General features: G+C 44.4%; 1 protein-coding gene across 3 annotated transcripts in view; it reads left to right on the forward strand.

Annotated features, from left to right (window-relative positions):
• LOC115572876 (phospholipid phosphatase-related protein type 4-like) overlaps window positions 1-18,096 on the forward strand; it is a 168,819-nt gene that overhangs the window by 49,936 nt on the left and 100,787 nt on the right. The window lies entirely within an intron of this gene.

The raw sequence follows: 18,096 nt of genomic DNA on the forward strand, positions 1-18,096 counted from the left end.
GCGCATTTTTTGACTGAGCAAAAGCAGGTCCGCTGAAGAGTGTAGGGGTGCCAAGTTTCACGCAGATCGGACAAAATCCCAAGGAGGAGTTCGAAAAGTAGGTTTTCCAGTTTTTGCGATTTTGCGAAAAAAAACCAAAACGTTCTAACCGGAAGTGGGCGTGGCCAATCGCAAAGTGATTCAGCTCTATTCAGGGAATCTGGGGATACAAGGTTTTTGAATGTGCGACCTACGGTGTGGGAGTTATAGGCAAAAACATATTTTCCTAGGTTATAGTGCCCCCTGCAGGCAGATATGTAGTTTTTTGTGTCTGAGATATTGGCAGGAGTCTGGACCAACCCTCCAAATTGCACCGCCCTCCCTTGCACGGTTTAGCCTGCAGCACACCACTTTTACCCGGAGAAAAATAAAATAAAAATCTTTACAATTACAATAGGGTTCGTAGCACTGCTGGTCCTAGGAAACGCGTATGCCTACATACACATTCCCTTGGCCCCTCGGGCTTAGCCCCCTAAAACACCCATCAGGACCGAACCAACGGACGAGCCCCTAATTTTACGACCCGGCTCCTGGGAAGCAACACAGGATTCAAACAACAATCAAATGCAGCAAAAGTAACATTTATTGCACAAAAAAGACAAACCATAGATAACAAAGAAATCAAAGATGAGGCTGGTGGCGTTGCAGCAGGCCCAAGCTGCATTGTGAGAGAGAGTGGGTGGAGCTATCCGGAGCTCTTAAAGGCCTCCCAGCAGGTGCCAAAGATCAGAGGGAATGATGGGGAGGAGTCTCTGGTCACCTCAAAAAGAATACCTTGGACATAACAGGTATGCATCAGTTCAGCGAGATATGATGGTGCAAGGTTATGAAGGATCTTGAAAGTGAGGAGTAGAATCTTGAAATCAGTGCAGCAGGATTTGATAGGGAGCCAATGGAGTTGCTGCAAGGCTGGAGTGATGTGTTCAGCAAAGGGAGTTCTGGTGATGATAGGTGCAGCTGCGTTCTGGAACAGTTGGAGTTTTATGGAGTGATTTCCGAGGAAGACCATGGAGGAGAGAATTACAGTATCCAGACGAGATGTAACCAGGTGTTTACGAGAATAGCCGTGCAGGCTGTGTGAGTGAGACGGAGGCGGTTGATGTTGCGTAGATGGAAGTATGCAGACCGGTACATTATTGATGTGGGCTTCAAAGGTTAAGGTGCCGTCCAGGATGACACCCAGGCTCCTTAGCTGGAGTGATGGTAGAACAATGGAATTGTGGATGAACATGGAGAAGGGGTTGTGCTTTGGCAGGGTGGATCTGGTGCCAACGAGCAGGACCTCGGTTTTGTCACTGTTCAGTTTAAGTAAGTTGAGTGAGAACCATGATTCAATCTCCAGTAGGCAGTTGGATAGAGCTGTAGGTGGTAGAGTGGAAGTAGGCTTGGCGGAGATACAAAGCTGTGTATCCTCAGCATACAAATTGAATATGGAATTTCCTGAGAATGTGTCCAAGGGGCGAAGGTAATACTGAACAGGAGGGGACCAAGGACAGAGCCCTGGGGACACCGCTGGAGATGGAGAGGAGGAAGATCTTAGGTTCTTGAGTTGGACAAAATTGTGTGCGACCAGTGAGATAGGATTTCAGCCAAGCCAGAGGGATGTCAGTGATTACAATGGAGGCCAGCCTGTCCAGGAGGATGTCATGAGAGACAGTGTCCGAGGCTGCGCTGAGGTCGAGGAGATACCACACACACACACATATATATATATATATCTATATATATCTATCTATCTATATCTATATATCTATATCTATATCTATATATAGATATAGATATAGATATAGATATAGATATCTATCTATCCTATCTATCTATATATATATATATATATATATATATATATATATATATAATATATACATATATATATATATATATATGTATATATATATACACACACACTACTCACAATAAGTTAGGGATATTGTTATTTACATGAGTGCTTTTCCTATTTGGTCTGAATTTTAATGAAATAAGTAAAAGTTCCCTTTGATATTACTAATAATGAATGAGAAGAAACACCATTTTCATTAGTTTAATATTTATTACCCCAAAAATTTAGACAATAACGAGGATAACCCCAAATAACAAAAATTGACACTGTCAATAGCGGGTGTTTCCACCATTTGCCGCAATGAAAGCTTGACAGCAACGTCTCATGCTCCTTCCTAGCCTCATGTTGTTGTTCTGAGGCAATGCGTTCCACTCCTCCACAAGTGCTACACGCAGTTCTGCCAGGTCACGTTGGGGTGGGGTACGATCATCCAGTCTCTGCTTCAGCTGGTCCCAGACGTGCTCTATGGGGTTCAGGTCAGGGGACATTGCTGGCCATACCATATGAGGCACTCCAACTTCCTGAAGTCGAGCTGTGACAATTCTGGCACGATGTGGTGGAGCATTATCATCCATGAACGGAAAGTTGGGGGTGTGCTGGCGGAATTGGGGGATGATGATGGGTTCTATGATGTCTCTGAGGTAAGAACGTGCAGTGACTGAGCCATCTACAATAACCAAATCTGTTTTGCGCTGACTGGTGATGCCTGCCCAGACTGTTGCACCTCCTCCACCAAAGGGAACCTTGGGGACCATGTTGACCTCGGCATATAGCTCACCTCGCCTTCTCCAGCAACTCTGACGACCATCATTTCTGTGCAAGGTGACCCGACACTCATCAGTGAACAGGACGGTTGACCACTGCTGCATTGTCCAGGTCACATGGTCTTGTGCCCACTGCAAACGTTCACGGCGGTATCTTGGTGTCAGTGGAGTCACCTGCAATGGTCGTCTGGCATTCAAGCCAAAGCAGTGGAGTCGGTTTCGAATGGTTTGCCTGGAAACCCTAGTACCCCTCACATCTCGTAACTGGGCCTGCAGCTGTGTGACAGTTACATAACAATGTCTGAGTGCATAGGTCTTTAGGTACTGGTCATCGTTGTGGTCTGTCACTCATGGGGCTCCACTCCTGGGTCTGTCACGAACTTTGCCAGTAGTTCTGTGTCTGCTGATGACACTTTGAGACACACCAAGTTCACGAGCAACATCTGACTGCCTGCCACCGACCCGAAGGCGCGCTATGGCCAGGTGGCGCTGCTTGTCCGTTAAGTGACGTCATGTGTTCATTGCTGTTTGAATGATGAACTTGGAATGATTTAATGACAATACCAGCTTTTTATACCCACAGAATGTTGAACTTGACAGACACTGTCCTGTGAAAAAGAAACACCCTAACCAGAATAAGGAGCAGAAACCATGGCTCACAAAAACATTGATAAATGCCTGCAGGAAGAAAAACACTCTGTATAGACAGTTCCTAAAATCAAGGACGGCCCAGTCTGAAGTGAGATATAAACGATATAAAAACAAGCTAAACAGCATCCTAAAGGAATGCAAGAAAGAATATTACAGCAATCTATTAGCAGAAAATATGAAATATACTAAAAATTATGGAATATTCTAAACAATGTGACTAATAATAAAAGCACAAAGCCTAACTATCCTCACTACTTCAAGTATGACAACATGCAGGAAGAAAATCCGGAAGTCATAACAAACAGATTCAATCAATTCTTTGTAAACATCGGGCCAGAGCTAGCCAAGGACATTCCTGACTCACCCCTACACTGGGACCACTTTGATAAGGATGGAGACAGAACTCCCAGCTCAATGTTTCTCACACCAGTGAAGGACACAGAGATTAGACATCTGGTCAATGACTGCGTAACAAAAACTTCCACTGATGTTGATGACTTCGACATGAGGCTAATTAAGAAAGTATTAGAGGGAATTATTTCACCACTAACATACATTTTTAATCTGTCATTTCAAACTGGGATATTTCCCACTAAAATGAAAGTTGCCAAAGTTGTGCCACTGTTTAAGAATGGTGACACACACGAGTTTACTAATTACAGACCAATCTCAATACTGCCACAACTGTCGAAAATCCTAGAGAAGCTATTCAACAATAGGCTAGATAACTTCATCAACAAACACAAATTGCTATATGACAGCCAATATGGATTCAGAAAGAACCACTCGACTGCCTTTGCTCTAACTGAGTCTGTGGAAATCATTACTGACGCTATTGACCATAAACAACATTCAATAGGAATTTTCATAGACCTGAAAAAAGCATTTGACACCGTTAATCATGATATCTTAATAGCTAAACTGGAGAGATATGGCATCAGAGGTGTAGCACTGCAGTGGGTCAAGAGCTATCTACACAAGAGATCCCAATATGTCAAAATGGGTGATAACACATCGACTAGCTTGGACATAGTCTGTGGGGTCCCACAGGGGTCAGTTCTGGGTCCAAAGCTGTTTATACTATATATAAATGATATATGCAAAGTGTCAAATATTCTGAAATTAATATTATTTGCAGATGATACAAATATTTTCTGTTCTGGGACAAACCTGAACCAACTTGTGGAAACAGTAAATCACGAAATGGCCAAACTTCATGTGTGGTTTAATATAAATAAATTATCATTAAATCTTGAGAAAACTAAATACATGCTATATGGGAAAAAAGGCTGCAACAACAGTACTAACATTCAAGTAAACGGAGTGAATATTGAAAGGGTACATGAGAACAAAGTACTGGGAGTAATCATCGACGACATGTTAAGTTGGAAGCCACACATAAGACAGCTAAAAAGGAAGTTGGCCAGGAGTGTGTCCATACTCTGGAAAGCACAAAAAATATTAAATCAAAAAGCACTTCATCTGTTGTACTGTGCACTCGTCTCTCCACACCTGCAATACTGTGCAGAGGTGTGGGGACACACATATAAAGGCTCCACACAGCCTTTGTTAATACTCCAAAAAAGAGCTCTGAGAATCTTACATTATGCCAACTATAGGGCACACACAAATCAGTTATTTATTGAATCAAGAATACTTAAACTATATGACTTAATAAACTATCGCACACTACAAATGATGTACAAAGCTGCTAACAAAAGCCTCCCTCATAATTTGCAAATACTCTTCCTAGACAGAGAAGAGAGACACAATCTCAGAGGGAACATGATTTTCAGGCAAAGTAAAGTACGAACTACGTTAAAATCCTTTTCTTTATCGGTCAAAGGTGTTAAACAATGGAATGTGCTAGAAGAAGATGTCAAAAAATCAGCAACACTAAGTGGCTTCAAAAAAAAGTATGTACATTCAATCGTTGATCAGTACAGATCAATACTAGAGGGTTGATAAAGGTCAGAGGCACGAATCAACAGACACTGTGCAGACACTGTGTTGAGACGGCATGTGAGCATAACAAATACCATTCTGTACCCAAACAATAAGTTGAACCTGAGAAAATTGTATGGTCCAAGGCCAATGCCAGTTGTACATAGCAGGATGTTGTTATAATGTGTATCAACAATGTGAGATAACTTAGGTACGAACACTGTGCCACTATTGTGAGTTATCACAAGTTCTTCTGAGCTGTGAAGGACTCAACCCTGTAAATCGGCACACAAGAGTCATTCGATTGAGATTCGTCTAATATTGTCCAACTACGTTCTTAACCAATCAATCAATCGATCAATCCACGATGGAGTTGCTGAGCTGGTCAATGAATGCCATCGACAGAGTGTTCTCAACACGGCGTGCGGGTTCTGGTGAACCGACATGCCCGGACGGGACCTTTATGTCCGGCTACGTTATGGATGGTTGGGGAAAGTGGAGAGTCATCTGCCTTGCCGCACTGGATGTGGAAGATGTCGAGGACGTGTACATGTTCACGTTCATGACAATTGGAACGATCGCTTTGGGATTTGGAATCTTTATGCAATATTGGAAAATGAGAAAGATCGCTACTGAGCAGACCAGTGCGAGGGCGGACAACGCCAATACTCGGAGTGCTGTGGTCGGGATACGCTCTGACATCTCAACAATCCGCGACTTCGTGATACAGATGCGAGTTGATGTAGCCACCAATCGGGAGGACATGGCGAAGCTAGCAGCCATAAAAGCTGCAGAGGAGACTGATGAATAACATGAAAATGCATTAAAGGGCTCTTACACCATCCCAACACCATCTCAACGAATAATAAATACACTGGACTTTTGCTCTCTCTCAATTGGTTATTCTGACTTTGTGGCAAGCCTGGCTATAAGATGAGGCCATAAGATGAGACTGTTGTTCACTCATGATGGACTAATATGGACACATGTGCAGACACACATGTAATCTGTATGCACTGTCTAGAGCTTGAATTCAGCTCTATATGCTACTGCTGTAATATGTTTTGTCAAAGGTCATAACAAAAGAAAAAAGAGAAGAAAAGAAAAAGTAATTTGCAAAAGACAAGAAAAGATCAGAATGAAGATTTTATACTGTGGGTAATGGGGGCGGGACTTGATAAGCTTTGGCTTCTCCCGCTTTTCCCTTTCGGCCATGTGTGTTGTATTATTTGAACAATGATGAAATGTGATGCTTATGAATTGACATGTCCGAAACAAACAACATAAATAAATAAACTTGATGCCACTTTGAAAGGGTTGTCTTTTAGGGTCCATTCATGTCTCTCACACATATCTTTATAGATGTGATGTAAACATACAGTAAGTAACCAAAATTTGAATCAGACACATATTTTCTTCCTTTCCTGATGATTGAAGTAGCTAACAAGTGCTCCGTCCTGCTTCCTTCTCATCACTAGCCGTTTTTATACTTATACTAGTTTTAAGACAGCTGATCACAGCAGTCAGTCCATCACTTCATCGCGGACGTCAAGATGAGTAACTGGACAGCCGCTGATATCCAGGAGATGCTAGCGTCTCCTCGGTCTCTGTAGCTGTTTGGTTGTGTCCACTTGTTGTTGTAGTGGCAAGCTACGAACGGTCGTTAATTTCAAGTTAAAAGCCCCCCGCTAAGAATCCATTTCTAAACTCCAATAGGGTGCAATGTAAAGCTCTTATTTTGAAGACAAATTCGTTGTCACTGTTCACTTCCCAACTTTGTGCTTTACGTCACATTCACATGTGGAAAAGGAGGAATATTACACCTCCCTTTTAGAAAGACAGGGTGGCACATTGCGGCCTTTACCTTGCAGCAAATGTGCGGCCTTTTTTATCCAAAAGGGGCTACTGTTGAGAGTTGCACATGTGCTCGACTGATCAGGCAGGACATATGAATCACCACACCACACTTTTTTGTTTTTTTATTTGTAAAAAAAAATAAAACCATGTATCATTTTCCTTCCCCTTCACAATTATCCACCACATTGTGTTGGTCTATCAGATAAAATCCCAATAAAATGCATTTACGTTTGTGGTTAAAACGTGACAAAATGTGGAAAAGTTCAAGGGGGGTGAATACTTTTGCAAGGCAAATTCATATGAAACAAGACATAACAAGTGAGACAAGACATCACTAGATACATTTGTAAACGTGACAGGATTAACACATTGAGGAAAAACAAACACTGACTACTGACAATGCAGGCAGCAATACGGTGGCCCTGAAGTGCAAAACACAACGGCAAATCAGAAAACACAACGGCAAATCAAAAAACAAACGGCAAATCAAAAAACACAAAGGCAAATCAAAAACACAACACCAAATCAGAAAACACAACAGCAAATCAAAAAACACAACAACAAATTAGAAAACACAATGGCAAATTATAAAACACAACAGCAAATCAAAAAACACAACGGCAAATCAGAAAACACAATGCCAAATCAAAAAAAACATGTATGGTTTACATGTTTTCAAAATAAGAGCGCTGCCATTGATGACGTACACGCTGCTATTATAGTTTTTGCCGAATGCTTACACACATGTTCCAGACTTTGGCTCACTGTGTCATCATTAACACACAGGTCAAGACACAGCACATGGAGATAAACTCCTAATATATATGGCAACATTAAACTCTTGAAACAAAACCTAACAATCCCATTTCAAAACAGTTTTTAGCATCAAAACGTTAAACACATGCACCTACAAATGTCGCTTTCCTAGCAACAACAACACACAGACCTGCTTTATGCAAAACACAGCTGTATTCAGTACTTTGGATGTTTTTTTTTTGTTTTTTTTTGCGAAAGATCGATCCACTACAGTTGAGCTAGACACATGAAAACAAAATGGAAACGCTTCAGAATTTATAATTTTTTTTTCAGGTTTTTGCAAAGAAAAAAAAAACAAACAAACACAAAGACGTGGTACAACTAGAATTTTCTACAAAACATAGTGTTGTGAGGGAATGATTGGAAGACATTTAGGCTGTGGATCCTGTCTCCTGTTTTGGCATTTGGCCACATCACCTTATCCACATCACAGGCAATGTCCTCCCTTGCCAAGCAACGGGGGAAATATCGCCTTGCATGCCGTATCCAACCCTGTATGGACCTCACCTGAAGAGGGTAGCGGGCATGTGGCTGATGGTCATAAACTTTCCAGCGCCATGCTGAAAAGAACTCCTCAATTGGATTCAAAAATGTGGTGTATTGTGGCAAGTTCAGTGCAATAAATCTATTATGGTTGGTGAACCAGTCCCGGACCAGAGCCGCCCTATAGCAACTGACATTATTCCAGAAGACAACAAACTGGGGCTGCTCTGGACTTCTGTGTCATGATGTGTGTCCAGAAAGCGAATAATGATTGCTGTGTTGTAGGGACCGAGGATGGAGTGGTGATGCAGTGTCACTGTTGCCTGCTCCCCTTCTACGTCCTCTTCCCTGCCTGCTGCTGCTCTTACTCTCCCTCTTCCTCTTTCTGCCTCCATGTTTCCAAAGTTGGCACAAAGGAGCTGAGCTCACATCAGGTGTATTTGTAGTGCTATGGCTTAGACCTTAGAGTCTGTGTGCTTTTCAAATTTTAGTTGTGTTTTTTTTTTTTTTAATTGATGTGTTTTCCCAATGATTGCATGAGATTTCCTTTTTGAACAATGTGTCTTATGTAAAAAAACAGTGTGTTGTGTTTTGCAAGAAGTGTGTTGGAGAATTTCAAACACAGTGCAAAGCATATATTGTGTTTGCAGGTTTGGTGCTTTTGTTTAGGGCATGGTCACCAAAGTTAGAGGTTGTGATGCTTTGGGCATAGCAACCACTTTTAGTGTTTAAGCATTAGGCAAAAACTGTAAAGAATATTTTGTTGCAGGACACGGATATGATGTGATCCTGGATATGCTGTCGACAATTAAATTACACGAAAGACAAAGAAAATTTGATATGTTTTACCTATTTCGGCCATAAGCTGTCATATCACAAGCATATCATTTCGCGGGGTTTCATTGTTACATTGTTTATGCTTCTTTGTGAATGTAAGTTAATTAATATATGACTGGTTGGGACCATGGGTAAACAATAATGGGAGTTCCCCCTCCGTGAAACAGAGTTGTTCAACACGAAGGTGCTCAAGTGTGGTGATGCGACTCTGACTGTGTACAAGGGAAAGCCGAGGAAGAATGTCTGCATCCCGAGCACCGTGCACACAGGTGTGGGCACCTTTAGTGGGGTGAAGGCAAAACCAGAGTCTGTGATGTACTACAACACGAAGTACAGCGAGGACATCCTGGACCAGATGGCCAGTGGGGTCTTGGGTGGGGATATATATATGTCATCTGCTTAGTTCAGCCTCCGACTGAAACAATTGAACACCCTTGCAGCTGTAAGTATTCCATACTCAGACGTTGCTCAGATGGTAGTTCAAAGTAATCTGAAACAGTTTCTTTTCCTGCATCACAGGAGGAGGAGAATGGTGATGATGATGAAGAAATTACTGCAATTACTGTCTGCAATGTCTGCAATGTGCTCTGTGCGTCTGCTTCTTCAACAAGCCTAGGACGGTCGGCAGGAGCACTCATGCCGCTCTCAGCTGACAGACATGTTGACTTGTTCAAAGAGTTGAAAGAGCTGCAGGTTAGCGATAGATAACGTTAAATACCCCCCGGATGTAGGTCAAGCGAACTATTTTCACCATCAGAGTTGCACGAGGCAGTCAGGGTAATGCTAACTGTTTAACAGTCCGATGTGGTTCCACACATCTCTTTATGCAAACCCAACGTTCACACTGGTAACATGAACTTTACCATAACATGCGCTGGTGTTCACAAGTATGCTGATCAACAACACCACTTATAAATGATCTTTTTTAAGTCAATCAGTACTAGTAATATAATCATAGCATGTACATTTTTGTCAGTAATTTATAATATATGTTGTCATTTATATTATTAGAAAATGGTCTGATTAGAGCACAGACCTTCACCAGGTCTGGGTCATTTGTGTTCTACTTTAGTGCACTAATGTAGTTTACAGGCTAATAATCCAGGATTTGAACTTTATCAACATGAAATGCATATTGCAAATTTCCCCTTTTAGGGACAAATAAAGTATTATCTTATTTTATGAATTGCCAGACTTACAGTTAATGTCATTTATGTTCGTTATTTTAATGCTGAATAAAATTGTAGTTAATGTGCTGTTAATTCTTTTCTACTACAAGCACTGAGCTTTTAATGGAAAATCAGATTTAATAATCTCTGAGAGCAAACAAGACAAATGACCGAAACAAGAAGACACTTGTCTTCTTGAATACAGAAGCTATAAAGCTCAGCAGCTTACAAAATATATTTTTTTATTTTGCCTTTTGAAGTTTTTTAATTAATAAAAAGAAATAAATCATTTTAAGTTCCACATTCTGTCATCTGATATTTTTTTCCATTACTTTTGATGATGTTCTAGTTTTCCGCCGTGGTATCGTTTCAGTGTCGGTATCAAGATATTTTAGGCAGGTATCTTACCGAAGTCATAATTTTGGTATCGTGACAACACTACAAAGAACATTTGTACAAAGCTTTAGCTTCCTTACCACGTGAAAAATCTGTTGCTCAGACTACACTCCCGGTAGATTCGGGGAATCATGCACAGAGCCAGGCCACTTAGCTTCTACATTTGTAATAATGTAGGCTGCATCACATATGATCTTCACAGTGCAGAGGATGACATGAGTTAGTTGTATTGTACTGTATACATCTTCATGTACATATTTTTTAAGATGGTAGGTCGTATACCTGGACATTGATGCTGTGAAAGGATTTTTTATTCACATAGTCCCCTTCGTTTTCTTTAGGCGCAGTAATAGGAATTTGTGTCCCATCTATGCATCATATCACAATTGGAAGCCCTGCAAGATGACAGCTGATTAAGCGACTGACCCCACTCTGAGGTTGCAGCAGAATGTATAAAATAATAAAAAAAAAAAAAAAATAGAATATTTCTACATCAGTCACCTGCAATCCTTTGGAATTCATCTTCGATGCCTCCGACAGGTTTGTGTCCGGGGAACACCTCCATCATTGGTAACAGGCCGGAGAATGTTCTCAAGATAAATTATACTGTTCGATGAAAAGCGGTAGTGTTCAAACAGATATTCCTCTGGAAATGACAGGACATCTAATCTGGGTCGGAAGATTCTCTCGCGACGTAAAGCATTACAAATTAGTTGAGCTTCGATTTCATTCGGATTGGGAATGAATGGACAATCAATGTCAGCTTTCTTCATGTGGGAGGAGACGGGTAGAAACTCAGGGTTTCTTCAAGTAAACCTGCCAGCGAGCAGTTTCATTTACCTCTCTTCTGGATTGGAAAACCCAGAGTTTCCCTCATCTCAGTGTTAAGTTACTCTGAGTTTTCACATAACCCGCTTTCTGGAACACCCCCCAGATCATCGCTGACATCAACACTGTCAACACTCTCCCGCATCCTTAAAAAGTAGAACATTTCACTGAAGCAGCTGTATAGAGTTCCATTTGAGAGGAACAGTGCGAGAGTCAAAGACCTCCATCATGATAAAGTGCAAGTAAATATCACCTTGTGTGCCGCCATCAGTGTACAGGGAGTCCTGCATCACCACTCCGTCCTCGGTCCCTACAACACAGCCCTCATTATTCGCTTTCTGGAGACACTTCATGACACAGTAGTCCAGGACGGGCCAGAGCAGCCCCAGTTTGTTGTCATCTGGAATAATGTCAGTTTCCATCGGGCTGCTCTGGTCCAGGACTGGTTCACCAACCATAATAGATTTATTGCACTCAACTTGTCACCATACACCCCATTTTTTAATCCAATTCAGGAGTTCTTTTCAGCATGGCGCTGGAAAATGTATGACCGCCAGCCACATGTCCGCATGCCTCTTCTACAAGCCATGGAAGAGACATGCGGCGACATTGAGGTGAGGTCCATACAGGGTTGGATACGGCATGCAAGGCGATATTTCCCCCGTTGCTTGGCAAGGGAGGACATTGGATGTGATGTGGATGAGGTGATGTGGCCAAATGCCAACAGATCGGATCCATAGCCTAAATGTCTTTCAACCATTCCCTTACAATACTATGTTTGATAGAAAATTCTAGTTGTACCATGTCTTTGTGGGTTTTTTTTTTTACTTTTGCAAAAGCCTGAAAAATAAAAAACTATTCTGAGGCGTTTCCATTCTGTTCTCATGTGTCTAGATCAACTGTAGTTGATCAATCTTTCACAAAAAAAAAAATCTGTATGAGACAAAAACATCCAAATACTGAATACAGCTGTGTTTTGCATAAAGCACATCTGTGTGTTGTTGCTGCTAGGAAAGAGTAATTCAAAGGTGCATGTGTTTAACGTTTTGATGCTAAAAACAGTTTTGAAATGGGATTGTTAGGTTTTGTTTCAAGAGTTTCATTTTGCCGCAGAAGTTAGGAGTTTATCTCCATGTGCTGAGTCTTACTCAACCTGTGTGTTAAGTGATGACACAGTGAGCCAAAGTCTGCAACATGTGTGTAAGCATTCGGCAAAAACTGTAAAATCTTGTGTAAACATATGCAATAATTACGGTTTACTATATGCGACGATATGAATATTGATAAATGTATAATTAAGCTTGCTACAATGTACATTTTGGTGTTATTTCGTTTTTAAAAAAAATATCATGACACATTGAATGCATTCATCACTCAGTTGGGTATTTACATGAGATTTACGGCCGTTCTAGTAGTGTTGGAATTCTGTCTCTTCTAGTGCTAGCACAGTACCATTATAGTGTGTGTGTGTGTGTGTGTGTGTGTGTGTGTGTGTATGTGATATAGTTTTCACACACAAAAAGTTACAGTAGGTCCCTATCTTGTTAAAATCCTGGGTCGGGGCTTCTTTGGTTTAGCACTGCCAACAGCGGTGAGAGAGAGAGAGAGAGATGATCCTCATTACAGTTTTTATTGATTGCTTTGACCTGCGTAAACAAACTGGGATCCACTCGGTTTTCATCATCATTGTCTCAGCAGAGCACAAGACACCTCTTGCAAATGTGTTAACCCTTTCTCATTGGATTGACACATTTTCCCCACCCTTTTGCAGAACAGTTAACACGGATGTCATTCAAGCAGTCCAAACTCCATTGTTTTAGCTATGGTAACCAAACAGAAACCATCTGTTCCTAACTATTAGAAACTACCTACATCAGTATGAAAAAGCACCTGTTTGACATGCCTAAACACAAATCTTCAATGAGCAATCAGTCTGCAGGCCTTAAGAAAGTGCTGCGGCTGTGTTGTTCTTTGCCAACATGGATTGAAGAGGTCTAGAGTGAGAAATAGGTGCAGAGGAATGTCAAGGTTGGATGGCATGCAAGAAGATTTTTCCCTTGGTTCATTGCAAGGGAGGATAATGAATGTGATGTGGATGAGGCCATGGGGCCCCATCATCAAGACAGAAGAGACTGAGTATCAAGTGGCAATTTCTTTTACTCTACAGTAATAGATTTTGTTACTTTACTGTAATAGATTTTATTTTATATTCTTAATTTCTTATACTCTTATAGATTTTATTTTGGTATACATGTATTTTGTGTAATATTTACAGTATTTCAGTTTTCTGCCACAGCTTGAACAAAAGAATAAATGGAATCAATAAAATTTGCATCAAAGCAGTTCTGAGTCTGGATCCAATTCTTTGCAATAAGGTAAATTTGACAACAAATGGCACTGGCATGAAAGCTGCGACAGTAATAGGCTACAATGACAAGCAATGGTGCTGTATTTTGTATGTTGTTGTCCACTGTGTAATGGTTGATTGGAAGAGCTCATACACTTGTTTGCAAGTTGTGTTGTTTGAAGGCAAAATTAGCTTTTGTTGCATATTTTAAATGTTTTGGCACGGTTAGAGCCTTTTGCAAACAAAATGAGTCATTTTGACCATGAGTGCCACTGTTTCAGCCTGTGTTTTAACTGTTTTGAAAATGTGGAGTTTGAGTTGACTGCTGCATCAAAGCAATCAAGAAAAACTGTAACAAGAAGCATTTTGCTTATGCAAAGAAATACATCTGTTTAAATTCGATATATATATGCCACAAAACAATATTGAGAGAGAGAGAGAGACAGAGAGAGGGAGAGAGAGAGAGAAGATCCGTTGTTTGATAGTGGTGTGGAGCAGCTGGATTTTGCACCCGCGGTCAGTAGTATTATATCCAACCATCCATCCATCCATTTTCATCGGCTTATCCGGGGCCGGGTCGCGGGGGCAGCTGCCTGAGCAGGGACACCCAGACTTCCCTCTCCCCGGGTACTGCCTCCAGCTCTTCCGGGAGGACCCCAAGGCGTTCCCAGGCCAGCTGGGCGACATAGTCACACCAGCGTGTCCTGGGTCTTCCTCGGGGTCTCCTCCCGGAGGGACATGCCAGGAACACCTCCCGAGGGAGGCGTCCCGGGGGCATCCGAAACAGATGCCCGAGCCACCTCAGCTGGCTCCTCTCGATGTGGAGGAGCAGCGGCTCTACTCTGAGCTCCTCCCGGGTGACAGAGCTCTTCACCCTATCTCTAAGGGAGCGCCCTGCCACCCTGCGGAGGAAACTCATTTTGGCCGCTTGTATCCGGGATCTTATTCTTTCGGTCATGACCCAAAGTTCATGGCCATAGGTGAGGGTCGGAACGTAGATTAACTGGTAAATCGAGAGCTTCGCCTTTCGGCTCAGCTCTCTCTTCACCACGACAGACCGATACAAAGACCGCATTACTGCGGCCGTTGCACCGATCCGTCTGTCAATCTCACACTCCATCCTTCCCTCACTCGTGAACAAGACCCCAAGATACTTAAACTCCTCCACTTGAGGCAGGAACTCTCCTCCCACCTGGAGGGAGCAGGCCACCTTTTTCCGGTCGAGAACCATGGCCTCGGATTTGGAGGTGCTGATTCTCATCCCAGCCGCTTCACATTCTGCTGCAAACCGCCCCAGGACATGCTGGAGGTCCCGGCTCGAAGGAGCCAACAAGACCACATCATCCGCAAAAAGCAGAGATGAGATCCATTGGCTCCCGAACCAGATCCCCTCCGGCCCATGGCTGTGCCTAGAAATTCTGTCCATAAAAGTAATGAACAGAACCGGTGACAAAGGGCAGCCCTGCCGGAGTCCAACATGCACTGGGAACAGGTCTGACTTACTGCCGGCAATGCGAACCAAGCTCCTGTTCCGGCAGTACAGGGACCGTACGGCCCTTAACAGAGGGCCTCCGACCCCGTACTCCCGGAGCACCCCCCACAGTATGCCACGAGGGACACGGTCGAATGCTTTCTCCAAGTCCACAAAACACATGTGGACTGGTTGGGCAAACTCCCATGAACCCTCGAGCACCCTGCGGAGGGTATAGAGCTGGTCCAGTGTTCCACGGCCAGGACGAAAACCGCATTGTTCCTCCTAGATCCGAGGTTCGACTATCGGTCGAATTCTCCTCTCCAGTACCTTGGAATAGACTTTCCCGGGGAGGCTGAGGAGTGTGATCCCCCGATAGTTGGAACACACCCTCCAGTCCCCCTTTTTAAATAGGGGGACCACCACCCCGGTCTGCCAGTCCAGAGGCACTGTCCCCGACTGCCACGCGATGCTGCAGAGACGTGTCAGCCAAGACAGCCCCACAACATCCAGAGACTTGAGGTACTCAGGGCGGATCTCATCCACCCCCGGTGCTTTGCCACTGAGGAGCTCACGGACTACCTCAGTGACTTCGGCTTGGGTGATGGATGGGTCAACCTCTGAGTCCCCAGCCTCTGCTTCCTCTATGGAAGGCGTGTCAGTGGGATTGAGGAGATCCTCGAAGTATTCCTTCCACCGCCCGACGATGTCTCCAGTCGAGGTCAACAGCTCCCCACCTCCACTGTAAACAGTGTTGGCGGAGGACTGCTTCCCCCTCCTGAGGCGCCGGATGGTTTGCCAGAATTTCTTCGGGGCCGACCGGTAGTCCTCCTCCATGGCCTCCCCGAACTCTTCCCAGACCCGAGTTTTTGCTTCCGAGACTGCCCGTGCTGCCGCACGCTTGGCCTGCCAGTACCCGTCAGCTGCCTCAGGAGTAGGACTCCTTCTTCAGCTTGACAGCAACCCTTACTTCCGGGGTCCACCACCGGGTTCGGGGATTGCCGCCGCGACAGGCACCGGAGACCTTACGGCCACAGCTCCGGACAGCCGCGTCAACAATGGAGGTGGAGAACATGGTCCATTCGGACTCAATGTCCCCAGCCTCCCTCGGGATCTGGTCAAAGCTCTCCCGGAGGTGGGAGTTAAAGATCTCCCTGGCAGAGGGTTCTGCCAGACGTTCCCAGCAGACCCTCACGATACGTTTGGGTCTGCCAGGTCTGTCCAGCTTCCTCCCCGCCAGTGGTTCCAACTCACCACCAGGTGGTGATCAGTTGACAGCTCAGCCCCTCTCTTCACCCGAGTGTCCAAGACATACGGCCAGAGGTCAGATGACACGACCACAAAGTCGATCATTGATCTCCAGCCTAGGGTGTCCTGGTGCCACGTGCACATATGGACACCCTTATGCTTGAACATGGTGTTCGTTATGGACAAACTGTGACTAGCACAGAAGTCCAGTAACGAAACACCACTCGGGTTCAGATCGGGGAGGCCGTTCCTCCCAATCACACCCCTCCAGGTAACACTGTCATCGCCCACGTGGGCGTTGAAGTCCCCCAGGAGAACGACGGAGTCCCCGGTTGGAGCACTCTCCAGTACCCCTCCAAGGGACTCCAAGAAGGCCGGGTACTCTGCACCGCTGTTCGGCCCATAAGCCGAGACAACGGTGAGAGTCCTATCCCCGACCCGAAGGCGCAGGGAAACGACCCTCTCGTTCACCGGGGAGAACTCCAACACATGGCGGCTGAGCTGGGGGGCTATAAGCAAGCCCACACCAGCTCGCCGCCTCTCGCCGCGGGCAACTCCAGAGTAAAGGAGAGTCCAGCCTCTCTCAAGGAGTTGGGTTCCAGAGCCCAGGCTGTGCGTGGTGGTGAGCCCGAATATTTCTAGCCGGTACTGCTCAACCTCCCGCACCAGCTCAGGCTCTTTCCCCCCCAGTGAGGTGACATTCCATGTCCCCATGGCTAGAGTCACCATCTGGGGATTGGGCCGCCGGGGCCCCCGCCCACGACCGCCACCCATATCCCTCTGCACCGGCCCCTTCTGAACCCTCCCGCGAGTGGTGAGCCCACGGGAGGGCGGGCCCATGTTGCTCGTTCGGGCTGCGGCCGGCCGGGTCCCGTGGGCAGAGACCCGGCCACCAGGCGCTCGCCTGCGAGCCCCAACCCCAGGCCTGGCTCCAGGGTGGGGCCCCGGTGACGCCGATCCGGGCGACGTGCACGTCCTTGGTATTCTTGCTTTCATCAGGGGCGAGTGAACCGATCTTAGTCTGACCCGTCACCTAGGACCTGTTTGCCTTGGGAGACCCTACCAGGGGCATTAAGCCCCGGACAACATAGCTCCTAGGATCATTCGGGTGCTCAAACCCCTCCACCACGATAAGGTGCCGGTTCAAGGAGGAGTAGTATTATAGGTATAGTATAATACTGTAGTATAGGTGCATAGGTAAAGAAATAAACAACAACCACAATGACCATTATTCATTGTATTATTACATTTGTGGGAAGATACAGTCAAAATGTTCACTTCCCCACAAATGTAATAAATCCCTGCAAACGTAATAGTTATTACATTTGTGGTAAATAGCGTGTTACGTTTGTAGTAGGCAGCGGCTATTACGTTTGTGGAAAATGCATTACATTTGTTATTTATTA

The sequence above is a fragment of the Sparus aurata genome, chromosome 21, assembly GCF_900880675.1.
Source record: "Sparus aurata chromosome 21, fSpaAur1.1, whole genome shotgun sequence".
Lineage (NCBI taxonomy): Eukaryota > Metazoa > Chordata > Actinopteri > Spariformes > Sparidae > Sparus > Sparus aurata.